The following is a 13356-nucleotide window of genomic DNA, read 5'->3' as shown; positions in this document are numbered from 1 at the left end:
TGCTCTCTTTGTCTCTCTGACAAATACATAAATAAATATTTCTTTAAAATATTGTATACTTGACAGCTGGTAAGAGAGTAAATCTTAAATGTACGACAACAAAAAAATGTGAACTGTGAGCTGATGGATGTCTTTACTAACCTTAATTGTGGCAACCATTTCAAAATATTCATGTATACCAAGTCATCACAATGTAGACCATAAAGTTATACATTATTTGTCAATTATATCTCAATAAAGCTGGGGGAAAATAAAAGAATGTGACTTTCAATCTTCTGGAAACTCACACAAGCCTCCATGTCCTTGGTTTTGGAATCCTAGTTCTCTCCTAGAAGTGGTATATAACACACACTAAATTAGCTAAAGTTAATAAATGAAATTAATTTTCCTGGTCACCTTTATAATATCTATTTAAAAAGAAACTATTTTAAGCCAAGATTTGAGAGTGTATCTGGGTCAGAGAGTGGGATCACAAAGTCACTGGACGTGCACATCATCCCACCGCTGGGAGGGCTCTCACCGGGCTGGGCCGACCAGGGCCAGCTTCCTGGCTGCTTCTGAAGCGGCTTAGTCCCAGAAGACCTAGGAAGATACCACTAGAAAGCTCCCCTCCCGCGTGAGCGCAGTCCGTGCTGGAAGGCACCCACTAGCAGCAGACTGGAAATGAGAGAACAAGGTAAACAGGCCAAGGCCGCCTCCTTCTCGGGGGTGCAGCCATATTTAGCACTTTCCCTCCTTTCATCTGGATCGCATTTTTGCTGTCTGTACTGTTGTATAATAGAGAATTGTCTCATCTTCCTCCCTCACTCCTAGCAGGGAGTTTCTAAAACTCGTGGAATTTCCTGAGTGATACCAGGGTCTTTATTATTCTTGAGCCCCCTGGATCACAAGTGACCTTATGGTACTGAGGTGGCTTATGGTGGGTCACCAAATAGCTTCAGATAGAGGGTGCTCACCAGAAGGACCAACCACTTGATTAGAGGGTTTAGACTTTGAACCAGCCTGACCTCTTGAGAAGGAATGGGGACAGGGACACCTGGGTAGTTTGTAGGTTAAGCATCTGCCTTCGGCTAAGGTCATGATCCCAGGGTCCTGGGATCGAGTTCCGCATTGGGCTCCTTGCTCACCTGGGAACCTGCTTCTGCCTCTGCCTGCAGCTACCCCTGCTTGTGCCTTCTCTCTCTCTCTCTGACAAATAAATAAATAAAATCTAAAAAAAAAAAAAAGGAACGAGGGCTAGAAACTGAGTTCAATTACAAGGTCAATAATTCAATCAAGCATGCCTATACAATGAAACCCTAATAAAAACTTTGGATACTGAAAGTCTGTGGAACTATTCATGAACTGGTTTATGAATATACTGATGTGCTAGGAGAGTGACATGCTCTGATTCCATGGGCGAAGAACACAGAAGGTCTGCATTCGGAACCCTCCCAGAACTTGCCTTCTGAGTCTCCTCATTTGTATCCTTTCTAATAAAATAGTAATTGAGTATAGCACTTTCTGGAATTGTGAGTTGTTTCAGCAAATTATTAACCTGAGAGGGCTGTGGGAACCCCCAGCTAGTCAGTCAGAGTGTGGGTGGCCCAGGGACATCCTGAACTTGTGGCTGGCATCTGCAGTGGGAGCAGCCTTGTGAAGGATCAAGCCCTTCACTCATGGGGTTTGTGCTAACTGTGCGTAGCTCGTGCCAGAAATGAATTGCAGTACACCAGTTGGAATTGAAACAATATGTGCATATGAGAGGAAACTCTGATGGTACAGTGCCTGGAGTAGGGGTTTGCACCATGTGTTTGAGGAATCCTAGTCCTACAAAGAGGGGGTCAACTAAGTCTGGAAATGTAGTGTATTTATACCTCATGTCAATACAATAAAGGCTCTAAAAGGTTACATAGCAAAAAAAAATTTTCTTTCTGAGTCTTATTTATTTAAGTAATCTCTACACGCAACTGTGGGGCTCAAACTCATGACCCTAAGATCAAGAGTCACATGTTCTTCTGACTGAGCCAGCCAGGCACCCTGTATAGTCAACTTTTTTTTTTTTTTTTAAGTCCCTGGAAACCTTCAAAATCTTAACTGGCTTTCCAAAAGGGTAATGATTAGAACTGTTTAGTGCACACCTACTATGCACCAGATGCAGAGCCAGGGAGATAGCAATGAACAAGACAGTACAGGCAAATATAGCACTTGCAGTCAAGGGGAGGAGACAGGTATTAAATGAACAATTACACAAATGACACTATAACATCAATTATGAAGAATGCTAGAGTAAGTGGTACTACACCAGCATTACAGGGGAGAGAACTAAATAGGTCCTAAGTCAGTCTGCGGGATTGGTTGAAGAAGGTGTTCTTGAGAAAGTAATGTTGAAGCAGTGACCTGAAGAAAGAGTTGGGGGTAGAGGAGATGCTGGCAATATTCCAGGGAGGGGCAACTGCATGTGCGAAGGCACTGAGGGGAGTGGGAAGGAATGGTATATTAGAAGAACGTGGTGAAGTCAGTATGTCCGGGACTTGGGTATGTGGGAAGAAGTGACAAGAAGAGCTGAAGGTGAGGAGGTGGGCAGGAGTCAAATCATGCGGGGTCATTTTAGGGATCCTGGTCTTCATGCCAAAAGCTGTGGGAAGCTACTGAAGGACTGTAAAGAGGTCTACCAGGATCAGTCTGCAGTTTAATAAGATCACATTCACTACAAGACAAGGTTGGGAAAGGTTAGAATGGAAGCAAGAAAGAAGACTGGTTGGGAGGTCACTGTGGTTGTCCAGGGGAAAGATTACTCTGCCAGTAGCAAGGAAATGAGGGAGGTAAAGGCTATCTCAAAATTCAAATACCAAATATGCTTATCAAGTATAAAATAGAAACTAGGCATAACATTAGGATGTACTAAAAAAGATGCCAGAATGGGAATAAAAGACTTGAATTAATCTCTTTCTTCATCTGTATTCATCACTAAATAGAACCCTGTTAGAATACCATGGTAGTTTCCAGAATGTAAGGAAGACATGGAAACCTGGGGATTATCAGCAGTTGATACCTCAATGGTTAAAATGCTGGACATATGTAGAAGAAACAGTTAAAAGAAATGCACTTACATAACCTAGAGAAAACTGAAGTATGGCTTAATTCATTCACTAAAAACATTCTATGGGTTAGGGCAGTGGTTTCTCCAACTTTGTATGCATGTTAATCAACTGGAAATTCTGTTAAAATCTCCAGACCCAATTCCAGAGTCCTAACGTCAACAGGGCAATTTCTGGAACTGTATGTGGCCCATGTCTGTTGAATGAATGAATGATTGGATGAAAATAATATTGCAGGAAATAAATTGGTATTATTCTATTACTAGATTCCCTTACCTAGGGATGCATTTACTCATTTCACTTATGTTTCTGCTTTTAGGCAGTGTAATGAATTCTAGAAAACCTCTCAAGTAGCTCTTACATTTAGGAGTCTATGAAAAACTTAGTTTTTCCAGGAACTTAGCTAGAAATTAAGAATACATACCTATCCCTAGGTAGGAGATCCCAGCCTATCCTAAAACGACACTTAGACTAATTTCTGCCCCAATGCAAGGTCAGTAAATAGAAACTATTAATTCAATGCACAGTCTAATAGTACATTAACACTCACTTCAGAAGTTTAGCTGGAAATGAACACATGATGAGAACAATGTTAACCATAAAGGGAGCTACAAAAAGGGACAAGAACTTTCCAGACCAAAGTATAGCAACAAAGACTGGGAGAAATGAACAGCTTTTAAAAAAAAAAAAGAGAGAGAGAGAGAGACAGCACAGCTATGGCCTATGAAGTTCAGGAAGGTCTATCAAAAGATCCGTATCTTCTGAAATTCAAAATGATTTTATTCTTCTGAAACGTATCAAAGACCAACATGTGACTTCTATGATGAGATACCAGGAATAAATCAAAAAGCAAATTTATATCCTATAAAATCAAACAGCCTACTTATATAAAGTGATCAAATCTCTCTGAATTTTAGAATGTGAAATAGTTCAAAACCCAAACTATAGAACATTCTTTTTCCATAGTCATATTACTACTTTGGTGTGTATTCAGATTTCCAATGTACATTTATTTTTATTCAAAATCATTTCCTAGACCAAAACATTCAGACTGCAAAAAAGGGTAAAAGCAAATTCATCCAATGATAAACATCAGAATCAGGAAAAAGATGCCTGTCTCCTGTCTTCTTAGTCAAGTGATATTTCTACTGGTTTAAAATATCTTCCCTAAAGGAAAAAGGTATTGCTTATTAAATGAGGTTTAAATGAAGGGACCACATTAATTTTCTCTAATCTTCTATAGACATTCAAAGAACCGCAGAATGAGAGATAAAAGGGACCACATAGAGCAAGGCTGTTCCCTCTAAAATATCTCAGACAGATGGAAGCGTTGGAAGGAAATTCAAAGACCTTTGAGTTCAACTGTCTGCTATAATTACTCATTTGTCTGGCCTCCAATTTTCAATTTCTGTGAAGGCAAATAATGGGATTATTCTGTTCACCATGGATCAAGCACAGTGCTTAGAACATAGTAGGGCTTCCACAAACAGAAGAGCCAAATCAGTAAATCTTTCTTTTGCAGATGAGAAGGCTGTAGCTTAGACAGGTTAAGTGTCTTGCCTTGAGGTCACAATTCCAGTTCTTCCAGTCTCACTGGCCAGGGCTCTGGACACTCTACTAATTTTCACCTATGGCCATCAAATCTTAAATAAGGGAAATCCATTCCAATATAGACATATCTGTTCCCTTGGTCTGGTAGAGTTACCCAGAGTAAGTCTATTTCCTCTTCTCAGCGGCAGCCTTCAAGAACATAGCGACAACCACCTGTGTCCTTCCTATTCCAGGTTACACGTGCATGGCATGGTTCACTAACCTACCACATGTTGATAGATGTAGCTGTTTGTTCTTCAAAAGCAGCTGCTGTCAATGAAACTTCCAGATGTGATCTGGCCAGCGCAGAACACAATGAGGATATAACCTCTTCTTTCTGGACTTGTTTCGTGAATGCTTTTGAAGTAAACACAGAAGCACAGATTCCCTGGTCTCCCATTGCTTCATTTGTACATTCACATGAGATTCCCATTAGATCAAGCGTCCTGTGCCTTCTATCTTTGTAGTTCGTTTTCCGAATGTAAGCATGGGACTACCTATTTATCCCCACTAAAGTCACATCTTGTTTCGCCCATTCCTCTAGCTTGCATTTCAGAATCTGGATTCTGTCATTTAGCATATTAGTTGTCTAAACTAGTTTTGTGCGAGTTGCAAATCTGATTATGTATGCCTATGTTATCTTTATCCCGGTAATTATTGTCATATGTAGGCAAATAATAAAAGGAGCTACTCCTTATATGCACTTACTATGTGCCAGGCACTGTTCCAAGCCCTTTTACCTCATTTTATTCTCACTACAAACTGATGAGGTGGATGTGATTATTTTCTCACATCTAAGGTTAAAAAATGGAGATGCAGAAAGGTTAAATAAGTACTCAGGGTCATAGAGTGAGTAGCAAATCTGGAAACTCAGTCTGATTCCGGAGTCCTTGATCGTAACCGTTAACCACTAAGTGAGGCTCATTCTCATTAGTATCATGTACCTTTACCAACAAACAACGCTCTAGGCTGATCAGGATCCATTAGTCAGCAATCCCTGCGTAAAGCTGCCCATCATTCCCAAAATGACAGAAACATAATCTCGGAAAACTCATGCTTCTCTGTCTTAAGGATTTTGCCAAATGCTCTTCTTCTTTTAAAAATTTTTTTAACAGAACCAGCCTTTTAATTCTTTTTACTCAAAAAAGCTTCATTTTATAAATTGAGCTTTCTACTCTGTTCTGTGCCTTCAATGATTCCACAATTTTCTGCTCCCCAGTAAGGAAAGCATGCTTGATCCTGTCATGAACACACTTAGCACACATGAAACCGCCATAAGCCCTACTGATGTGTTTTTTTCATTTTAGAAAACCTCATAAGAACTGTAGATCTCACAGCACGAACTTCTCAGTCAGCCTGGGCACATACCACAGGTGGAATTTGGTGCTTTCCCAACCTTCTTCGTATAAAGCTAAACGATTCTATTACCAGGGGTTTGGGACAGCCTTGTCGGGTTTGAGGCTGTTTTTATACAAATTCTGGACCTTTGTGAATACCTATGGATGCAGTCCCCAGAAGAAGAGGGGGCAAAAAAAAAAAAAAAAAAAAAAAGCCCAGATAATTTTCTGAACATTAAGTGCCATATGGCATGGACCTGACCGGTCTGTCTAGTAACCCCTCATTTTTCTTTGTGCATCCACAACCAGACTATAAAATGCGGGGGGTCCATAGTCTATAAAGACTATGCTTCCCTTGTATCTCCCACAGCACCAACTACACAATGAGTACGCAACAGAAATTCAAGATTTATCTTTGATAGATAGGTAGTAAAAGCCAAGGAGATTTCCCTGAGTTTAATTCTATAGGAAATCTCAGGATGAAGTTTGGAACGGAGAAGTGGGAAGACACAGTACTTTAGCTCTTTCGCTTTCAAATTCTCTACAACAGGGATTCTCTAGCATATGCAGAGAGGGGACGTACTGGTCTCCAAGCCAGTGGCCACGAAAGCCTAGCCCCTTACCTCCCAGTCCCATTCTCCTACTCACTCTCTTCAAGTTCCCATATCCTCTTGGAGGGGATTCTGTAAATCTTCCAAGAGAACAGCCTGCATAAATTATTCCTAACTGCGTATCCCAAGGTGCCTGGCAGAGCACGTGTGTGGCACACATGAGGGGTTTAATAAAGGCTTGTAGAAATGAACCCTCCACCAAAACTCCACTTAAAGATTTTACTATCAGCAACCCCTCCATGGTCATATTCAAGGTTGGGGAAATAAAACTTTGCCTGTCAGGACACACACACACACACACACACACACACGATTACTCCTCTGGGAGACAACAACCCAATACACTAAGAAACAAAATGACAGAAAATGCAAGGTAAGAAAGCAACAATAAACTAAAATATCCTCTCTTATTCAAGATGTTTATATGTTTTGAGGGGAATATCTCAGTTTTTCTTTATTGTCTTATTCTCCTCCAATTGGCTATCTGCTTATTCCTTAACTCAAATAAATCTTCACCTTACTATCATTCCTAGCAAGTGAAAGACAAAATTTGAAAATAGTACTAAAGATAGGAATTGGAGATGCCAAGGAAAGTCCATCTTTTTATTTCTGTTTCTCTTTTCCTTAGCAGATACTGTACTTTGGCTACTAGAGGGTCCCCTAATTTTTCAAATGAGAATCAAAACAGATTTTGACTATGCTAGAAGTCACACCCCCAACCCCCCAGCCCCAGAGCATAATATACGACTTCTCTTCTTGGCACTTAAAAACCTACATATCTTTCTTAACCTACACTCATATGCATAATCATATTCCAAACTCAATTTCTCTTCTTCTTAAGAATTGCTATTCTGTATGATTTACTTTAAGGCCAGTAAGTATCTATGCCTAACCCAGAAATATTTCTTACTTCCAGAATGGCAACTATTTAATGAATAATTAACCACTCCATACTTTCTATCAGGAATGCTTGCATTACCAGGGTAAAGGTATCCCTTACGTCTAAGCGATGTCATAAAATAGGCCTTTGCCAGAAAGACACCTTCATTTATCATGCGAAATGCCAAGCGGTATTAACAAGGTCGATTCTGTTTGTGTAATATATTTTGCTTTCAGAGGGGCTTGAAATGATTTGTTTTTGCAGCTGTAACAGAGTTAAATTAGGGATTTAGCTTCTGCTTAGCTAGTTGAGCATCTATAACCAACGGCTATTAATGATCTGCCACTAGTCATCTTCCCACGACTTTCAGCATCCTGGGGGTACTGAGTTACACCCCAGCAGCCAGAGTTTACCCTTGAATAACCAACCCCGGCTTCTCAGAAACTGAGGGGAGATGAAATCTTTCAAACTGTTATTTCTTACTGCACAACCACCCTCACTCCAACATGTAAATGTTATTAGTGCACAGATTTTTAAAAAGTTGGGTAAGCAATTTAACTGAAATATCTTAGTTCATAGACTAGTTTCAGACATCCGTCCTCACAAAATGAGAAACAACAAAAAACGTTTGTGATCCCAACGTGCCAATAATCAGCCCCTTTCCCCTTTTCTCTCTTCAAACACCACTGTTTCGTCTTAAGTGGAGCAGGGGGAGAGGAAGTTTGCTCCCATAATAAACTTGTCAAACGCCTGCCCTAGGATTCTAATTCCTCTCTACCTGTTTTTATCAGCTGAGAGCAGCCACTGAAATGCTCTGAGGGGGAAAAAAAAAAAAAAAAAAGCAAGGGGAGAGATGGGGAAAAGGGGAGGAAAAAAGGTGGGGGCAAAGAAAAACTGGAGTGCAATCCAAACAAAAATGAAATCACGCGCATGCACACACACAGACACACACACACTCACTCAGATACACAAAGAGAGAGGAAAAAAATGCCCCCCCCCCACCTCAGGTCCTAACAACATACTTCTTTATCAGAGGTTCATTGTCAATCAATTAGCCGAGGCAGCAGGGGTCTGTGAGGTGGGGGTACCCAGGGAAACAATGGGCAGCCCTGTTGTATTACTATTTAATCACTTTGGCTAAATAAATAGAGCAGCCCTGAGGTGCTGTCATGTCAAGGGAATTTATAACAAAAAAAAAAAAAAAAAAAAAAAAAAACACACACACAAAAAAAACCTTCATTTCTCCTTGGTCATTCCTTTTTTTCCCTTCAGGACAAGAGAGGGTTATTACTGTAGCCTTAAGTTCCATCTTTGTGTTTCTTGCCTTTGATTCCCACTCGGACCCTGCCACTTTCTGGCACTAATTTGTCAGGCTGAACAAAGAGAGGATTTGTACCTCCCGTAAGGTCTCAATTAGGAGTGGCTTCTGCTGTATTATGTGCCATTCAGGGAGGACACAATGCCAGTAATTACAGGAATTTGCACTAAATGGCTGAAGAATTCACAGCAAAACTCCCCCCCCCTCCTTTTCTTTGGGCTTACTCCTCCCAAGGACTTGGGGGGAAAAGGAAAGCAAAATCTCTTAATGCCAGAAAGATGTAATTACCAACAGCAGTCCCAAGAGGTTAAACAGCAGCCAAAGGAGTAAAACCATAAACCTGACAGTGTGAAAATAGTAGAGGGGATCCCCTCGGCTCACTATGTTTCGTGCTCTCTCTTCTGTTAGCATTATTCAACTTCAGCCCATAATCAGGAGTACCGTCCCACAGTGGCCATCCAATATCACTCCCAGATTACAAAGCAGGAACAGAAAGAACGCTTTAAACGGTGAGCTTTGCAGCTCCCTCAGCACCTAAAACAAGGCCCTGAGCCCTTTGATTATAGTACTCAACTGGTAGGTTTTTCGATTGCCAGGAAATTACAGAAAAAACAGCTGTATGTACTTGTGCCAAGAGAACCATGCATCTATCTACTGAAAGGAAAAGGTATGTACACAAGTCTAATTCTGGAAGAAAACAGAACTGCTGCCCTGTGATCTAATTTATAGAGCATATTGTGAGCAACCTAATTTAGAACGACTTACAGGTATATACTTCATAAATATTTTAATAAGCTGCATAATCATTTCTTTTAGTATTAATTTTTAATTCCACAGGTGCCCCATTGCCAAACCAAATTTTGAATCCCAACCAGTAACTTCACTAGAGAATCGGACCTCATTTTCTTCCACAGAGGTGTTCCTGAAAAGCTGTACTAAAGCAGCACCGAATTAATTGTTCTGAAATACCACTTGCATGCATCATATGCTCTCTCTGCTCAGGAACCTTCTGTGAGGGGCACCTGGGTGGCTCAGTCAGTTAAGCCTCAGCCTTTCACTCAGGTCATGATCCAGCGGTCCTGGGGGGATGCCCTCCCCCGCCCCCGGATTGGGCTCTCTGTTCAGCAGGGCTCCCCCACCCCCCCACCCCCCACCCTTGCTCCCCTACCCCCGCCTACTTGTGATCTCTGTCAGATTAAAAAAAAAAAAGAAAAAAAGGAACCTTCTGTGACTTCAGGATCACATGTTCAGTTGAACCCTATCAAACTCCTTTTGCGGGTCAAAAATGACTGAATAGCTGCTATTTCATATAGTTGTATTGCCACCGCCTAACTGTCACAGTGGCCATCTGACACTGATGACGTGCTGATGTGATTAATGTCGGGCTCCCTGAGTAGACTGCAGGTTCCATGAGGGCAGGGGCCACGTCTGTTTTCTTGTAGCACAGACTTCTCCAGATGCACCTGGGTTTTTGACACATGGGCAAAACCTCAGCACATGGGCAGAAACTCAGCCCATGATAAACAGGAGAAGGAAGGAAAGAACTTCATTTCCAATGGCATGTTTTCAGGAAGAAGGAATGCAAGTGCAAAGGCCCTGGAGGCAAGAATGACCAAGGTAGATTCCAGAACAACAAGATGACCACTGTGGCTGTGGCTTCCTAGCATGAGGCAGCCATGCAGCTGAGAGGAAGCCATGGAACAAACCACACATCATCAAATACAACTATAAAAAGTTCAAGCACATGTTAAGAAATACACAGTTATATATAAACATGTATTTTCAAAACCATAACCTCAGGCATTTTGGGATGGTCGTGGTCCATTCTCTCTGCAGGGGCTCCTTAAGTTTCCAAAAAGGATATCAAAAATTCTTCACCTTCAGAAATAATTCAGTGAAAGAAGGCCAAGCGCACTATAACGTAGATTTAAAAGCCAACATTTGTAGCTCGCCCAGATAGCAACTGAATGACATCATAATAAAGAGCTGCTCAGGGCAATCTTCCACTTTTAAAGTTTGTTTCCTCAAAAATATTTAAAGGGAATAAATAAATAAATCCCTCCCAAAAATATTTAGAGGGGGAGGGGCTAAGTTGACGTAAAAACTTACATTCCAAAGACACTCACAACTGTGAAATACTCTGAATTAGCTTCTCCTTAAAATAACAGATAATGCCAAGTTCAAATAAAAACAATTTAGTTAGCATTTTGATGTTTTTGGAAGGTAAACATACTATGCAACTAGATTTTTCACCAAATGGATATTTTTGTAAGGATGAAAAGTTAGGGGACTTAAATACTAAATGAATACAACAGCTGGTTTAGATTAACTGTGTCTGATCAATTTTTAAAGTCCCATCTGCTGTAATAATCTTCAATATAATGAACAACCTCTCAAGTAATTTTAAAAACATTCAGAGGTTTGCTTAACAAGTTTTAGCCTTTTTCTTTTGAGACTCTGCCCCCTACAGGAGATGAAGTATTCCTACCTGGGGTAGGAAACCAGTATTCATGCTGCAATTAAGGAAAATGAAAAGCGACCATGTGTAGCACGAAGCAACTGAATGTAGCATTTTCTGATGGAAGGGGTCCTAAAATGACATTTAAAAATCTCTACTTTGGAATCCACCATACTACACAAATTAGGACTGACTTCTTCCCACCCCAGATTAGAAAACTACCTGCGCCTTACAGAACTCCAAAACAGAGCATGAAGGTAAGAGCAGAGCAGAGCAAATGAGTTTTAGATTTCATTTCTCCTGCCTCCTGTGTTCCGTACCACCACCCATCCCCAGCCAGGCCAAACTGAATAAGAACATTTAGGCAGCAAAGGGAGATACCCTACCACATGGAACCTAAAGCAGCTGCCAAAAAGTTCTATCCCTGCCCATTATGTAATCCGTCCCTCTTTTTCTCTACTTAGTTTCCTTCTCCCTGCCTCTTCTACTCACCTTTGTCTTCTTCCTGGTTTCATTTCTCCAACCGCTAGTATGTGATGGACCTGCTGAATACTACCTCTACTTGCATTTCTCCTTCCACTGAGTGCTAGAAACGCTGCAAATGCAGTCCCGAATGTGGGCAGTGCACACTCCATCAGGAAGCAAACTTATGAGAGCAAGGTGAATTAGGGGTCAACTATGTGATGATCCTTGTGTAATCCCTGAGGCTTTTCTTCCTCCTTTTACTAGACAGTTTCCCAATTCAGCTATTCCAGTCTCTGCTTTGAAAACTAAGCTGAGCTATTTATTCTCCTTGACTCCAATAACACAACAGATTTGTTGACCCTATCAGCAATCCAAACCCACAGAAGTGTATCATAATTCCAGAATCTTCACTGAGTCAGCATCAATAAATTACTGTTGGATGACTGAACTCTGAAATATATGCACTGATATAAGACACTAAAGGGGAGCCTGGGTGGCTCAGGGGGTTAAGCCTCTGCCTTTGGCTCGGGTCATGATCTCAGGGTCCTGGGATCGAGCCCCACATCAGGCTCCCTGCCCACTGGGGAGTTTGCTTCTCCCTCTCCCTCTGCCTCTCTCTTGCTTTCTCAAATAAATGAATAAAACATTTTAAAAAAAGAACACTAAAATGTCAATAATTTCTAAAAGCTGAGGTAAAGCTAGTATTCCCTTATTTCAAAAAATTTTGCAAAAGTAGCTGGCTGACTTATCACAAGGTCATTCACACCTGCAGATACATGCAAATCACCTAGGAAGGCTTCCTTACCGGCTCAGAGTTGCTGGTCTCTCCTACCCAACTCTGCAACTTTCTGCTTCATAGTAACTGAGGCCCTCCAGAGAAAGCACAGATGATCCACTTAATCGCCTCTTTAGGTACACTATTTGTCAATAGAAAAGGCAATCATCCCAAATAACTTAAACTGAAATTTTCAATGTGTCACCACTATTTGGGTTTTAAGGCAGAGACAAGCAAAAATTGGAAATTTGATCTTGGCTGGTGGTGAGCTTCCTCTTCTTTTTAAAAACAACATAATTAAATCTGATACACTTGAATTAAAATCTTCCAAATCAGGTTTCCAATTAAATTACCTTCGTGGCAAATTTACCTTACAGATACATTTCCTGTCCAAACTGTGGGGTTTAGTGAAAGCAAAATAATTTCATTTAGTTTATAGTAGATATATAGATTTGGTTTAGTGAGGGTTTTCTTGTCTAGTTTGCTGGTTGGGGGAAAAATGAAAGGAATGGGAAGTAGGGGAGAGAAGCGATAATAGGGTTTTAAGAAATAACAGATGACTGGCCTTGATCTCTACTTTGTGCCTCACCCTTCCACAACAGTTCTAGAAGCCCTGGCTTCCCCAGGATGAGGTACAGGCCTACCGTGACTCAGAGGTCATCTACTGAATCATCATCTACCCTGTTGTTAGCCACCTCCAGATTTTCTGTCAAGGCTGACTCTAGATTCTATCTTAAGGGGATTTGACAAGGTCATGATCAATGACAGTCACCATGACCATTTTTCTTCCCTAGTCAGCAGACAGCTTTGGGCCTGAATATCTCCTTTGAGACAATTTATGA

The 13356-nt window shown here is 40.9% G+C and overlaps 1 protein-coding gene across 4 annotated transcripts in view; it reads right to left on the bottom strand.

Annotated features, from left to right (window-relative positions):
* PLEKHM3 (pleckstrin homology domain containing M3) overlaps window positions 1–13356 on the bottom strand; it is a 184135-nt gene that overhangs the window by 128884 nt on the left and 41895 nt on the right. The window lies entirely within an intron of this gene.

Source organism: Mustela lutreola, chromosome 3, assembly GCF_030435805.1.
Source record: "Mustela lutreola isolate mMusLut2 chromosome 3, mMusLut2.pri, whole genome shotgun sequence".
Lineage (NCBI taxonomy): Eukaryota > Metazoa > Chordata > Mammalia > Carnivora > Mustelidae > Mustela > Mustela lutreola.
Note: the sequence above shows the minus strand (reverse complement) of the source record. Positions and strands in the feature narration are given on the sequence as shown.